Genomic DNA, 3,969 nt, shown 5'->3' on the forward strand with positions numbered 1-3,969 from the left:
TTCTCTCTTACTTCCCAATTAGTTTCCTTCTTACTTTCCTTAAGCCTGCTTTTATTTCTCACTGTAGTGCTTTAATAAGTACACAACTGTAGCTCATACCTCTTTTGATGTTACCAAGCTGGTCTACTTCAATATTCTGAATTGAATTACTTATTATTTCAGTACTCTATATGACATGGGTGGGAATATACATGCCAGCAACAAGAGAACCCTACTCTCTGACACTGATCTTTGAGATGTGAAAGGGGGTGGTGAGTCAATGGCAAGGATCTTCCCATCGTGGAGAGTAGAGATCTAGATTTCCTTGCCTTTGTGTAAACATACAGTAATAGACACAGGAAGTTGCAAACTATCAGTTACTGCCACCTGGTTTTTTCACCTGTGGACACAAGGACTGCCTGTGCATTGGAAGGACTTCTCCTTGAAAGTGCAGATTGTGGGCAGCTGGTACTTGCCATTAAAGTAGGATTTTCATTTAGGCAATGAGAAATCAAGCCATGTGTCCAAAGACAGAGCTGAAATTGATCCACTTTCATATAGGAGGGGTCAGCAATAAGTTGGACTAAAGAGGATAATTAGAATGGTTTGATGGTGTGTAGCAGCAAGCACCCCAGCATCCCCAGGGTGGCTGCCAACACAGGTTCTTGGATCTGCTTTGATAAAGGAAAGCAACTCAAAATGGGTTAACAAGCTTACTTTAATCAGTCAAACATATATTGTTTACCTAGTTCAGGGGAAAAAGGTCAGCACCCCGAATTTCAGAATATACAGACAGAATTATCAAGACAGAGAAACAGATCAAGTAGACAGGTTTCCAAACTGTGCAACCATTACATCCATACCAAATCAACATCTGGGTTTTTCAAAGCTGGGGGGTTCTCAACAATGGCTTCCCAGAATCTCATCTGATCAAATCACAGAACACTTTTCAAAGTGAGCCCCAAAACAAAGCCTCAAATCAGGGTTTATATAGCCTTCTCCTGGCTCAGAGAATGTAACAACCTTCTGGACCCACTGGCCAATCAAAAAGTATCAACTGAAAAACAAGCCTCCCACCCCAGGCTCCAGGTGCACTTTAGCCTAGGGGCAGGGAAGATCTTAAAAATTTACATTCCCATTACATGGTGTAAACATATTTTAATCAGTAGGCTAGTTTCCAAAAGTGTATTTTTTCATCATTCAGACAAAAATCTTTTTTTTTTAATTGCAATTATTTTTAATGGAAAATACACCTTGGAATGGATTGGAGGCAAATTGCACCATAAGCAGATTTTTAAAAAAATAAGTAGCTAAACCAAGTTTAATAAGCAAGTAACAATAGAAGAAAATGTTTCCTGGTACAGGACCAACAGTACAAAAAATAGTATATGAGTACCTGGATAATACACCAGTTTTGCAATAGCGAAACTTTTAGTACCTATTGTTGACTGTCCATAGTCCATACAGAGCTGCAACTCCACACTTCAACAGCAACATGCTGACAGCTAAAGAAAATGACTTATTTTTTTTAAAAAAAGAAAGGCATAATCCAGATGTTTCCTCATTTGACCAACTCCATCTAAGTTCAGATGTACAGAAGGGCTTAGATATATCCAGAGTAAGCCACGTGCAACATATTTTCCTTGATTAGCTTTGTAAAATAAAGTTTCAGGACAATGACAGTAGATAAAGGGAGGAAAAATATGGAGGAATGAAGTTCTAATTACTACACATGCATTTCCTTTTAACAGTAGTGGGGAAAACCTTTTACAGATAAGTTACAAAGAAAAGGCAAATAAACAATTTTGTAAAAGAAATTTAACACATTCTGTACCATGTCTTCACTTTGCTGTCATCGTTTGTACAAACTCTTCATAGTTTACTTGCCCATCACCATCAATATCTGCATCCCTGATCATTTCATCAACCTCTTCATCTGTTAACTTCTTTCCAAGGTTTGTCATCACATGGCGAAGTTCTGTTGTGCTAATATAACCATTGCCATCCTTGTCAGACATATGGAATACTTCTCTAACTTCTTCTTCACTATCTGTGTCTTTCGTTTTTCTGCCATCATTGTCGGAAATTCTGGAAAGTCAATTGTGCCATTGTCATCATCCTCTACTTAATCATATCCTGTAATTCAGCTTTTGTGGGGTTCTGTCTGAGTGGTCTCATTACAATTCCCCATTCCTTTGTCATTATAGTACCATCTCCGTCCTTATAGTTATAGGGTGGTACTATGATAGTACCACCACCTCAAACAGTGAAAAGGCTTCGTTGAATTCTGCAATCTGCTCTTCTGTCAGCCAATCAGCCATGCTGTTAGCATTACTATTGCCCAAGTTCCTATCAAACAGCCACCACACTCAGTGTCTGCACTTGGACTAATCTAAACCATTCTTTTTAGGAAAGTTGATTTGGACGTGACTTTTAGTAAATGATTTGGAATGAATATATTCATTTGTGTTAGAAAGAGAAAAAATAAAAAGTCTGTGACCTGACATATGAAGATAAAGATAGATTTTTTCCTCTCTCAACAATGTACTCTACTTTTTTTCTAGTTAATCATATTTTTACTTTAAAAAATTTATGTTTTAAAGTAGCAAAATGTGCCGGACATTTCCTTCTGCAGTGTAAGTGAAATCTGAAAGGTTTTTCTAATTCCTGAAGCTTCTGAAAATGGGTTAAATAAGAGGTTCTTCAAGTATCTTTTCCACTAAGTTAAATGATCAGAACTGTTCCTTCCTTCATTTACCCATCCCCAATTGCCTTAGTTCATTTTAATTTTAATAGAAAAATAATTGTGAGTGAGTGTTACAAAAGCACAATTGGGGAAAAGAAAGGATTGTTTGTCATATTTGACTATGAATGTTTTCAACTGGATAAGCAAAATGTGAAGATTTAAGATGTGAGTTTAGCTTTTCCTTTTCCCAAACCCAACATGAATCTATTTTCTTCTATTTTGAAAGGTACAATAAACCATATTTTCTGTAGCATGTTTTTGCTGGACCATAGCTTATAATACCAAAATGATGGACTCTTTGCAAGAGATGGAATGTATTTCATCTAACAAGTTTGGCAGTGGACTTACTAACATAATCAAAGGGATTTGGGGTTGAAATTTGAGGGTGAGAAGGATAAATGGCCAGATAAAATTGTAAAATGAGGCACTGTTGAGAATCATAGGCATAACAAGGAAATAACAAACTTAGTGGAGGAGTAATCCAATAATTTTCAAGAGGCAAAAACAGGAGTTAGGTTGAAGGATAGCAGATACAACATACAAGCTTATATAGGAAAACAAGGTAAACTTGACATTTTAACCCTAAAAATAAATGCAATTATATAGGTATTATAATATTACTGGTGCTAATTTATAGTAATAATGCCTATATACGTATCTACATATAGCTTTTATAAGTGGAATGAAGAAATGGAGAGGAGTACTTTGGTTATAATAACAAAAGGGTCAGAGAAATATAAGGAAGGCATATAGTTTGAGGGAAATTAAGTTACAAGTACAAACACGGTTCACATTTTTGGTTGTGACTAAAAGAGGAGAGAATTAAGTGGATTATACAATGAACAATCCAGTTAGATGGAAGATATGGATATGTTTTCCCAGGAAAGTATACAAAATTGCTCAAGAAGAATATAACAATGATGTGGGCCTCAATTGCTTCGACATCTAATGCAATCTCATTCTGCTATAAAACTAAGAATGAATTTAGTTTTTCTTCCTAACCAGTTGATTTCTCAGAAGGAGATTTCTTGGTAATGGAAAGTGGTACTCCGCATTTAAAAAAAATTATTTAATCCTGAAGTAAGAACTGAGTGTAAGTGACAAGAACACTGAAAGAAAGTAATTGCTTTTGCTATTTCACTACTGTTGATGTTAGAGGTACTAGGATGTTGCAGAAAGACTTCTGAACTTGGAATCACCTGTGATCTGGTTCCAAGTCTCGCCTCTGACATTTATTAGTTTTG

The 3,969-nt window shown here is 36.1% G+C and overlaps 1 pseudogene; it reads right to left on the minus strand.

Annotated features, from left to right (window-relative positions):
- Positions 1–1,796: 1,796 nt before the first annotated feature.
- LOC138149815 (calmodulin-like) lies at positions 1,797–2,366 on the minus strand (annotated as a pseudogene).
- Positions 2,367–3,969: the final 1,603 nt, after the last annotated feature.

This window comes from Petaurus breviceps, unplaced genomic scaffold (assembly GCF_028583685.1).
Source record: "Petaurus breviceps papuanus isolate PSGF00001 unplaced genomic scaffold, PetGlider_PUasm1.0 90849, whole genome shotgun sequence".
NCBI classification, from domain to species: domain Eukaryota; kingdom Metazoa; phylum Chordata; class Mammalia; order Diprotodontia; family Petauridae; genus Petaurus; species Petaurus breviceps.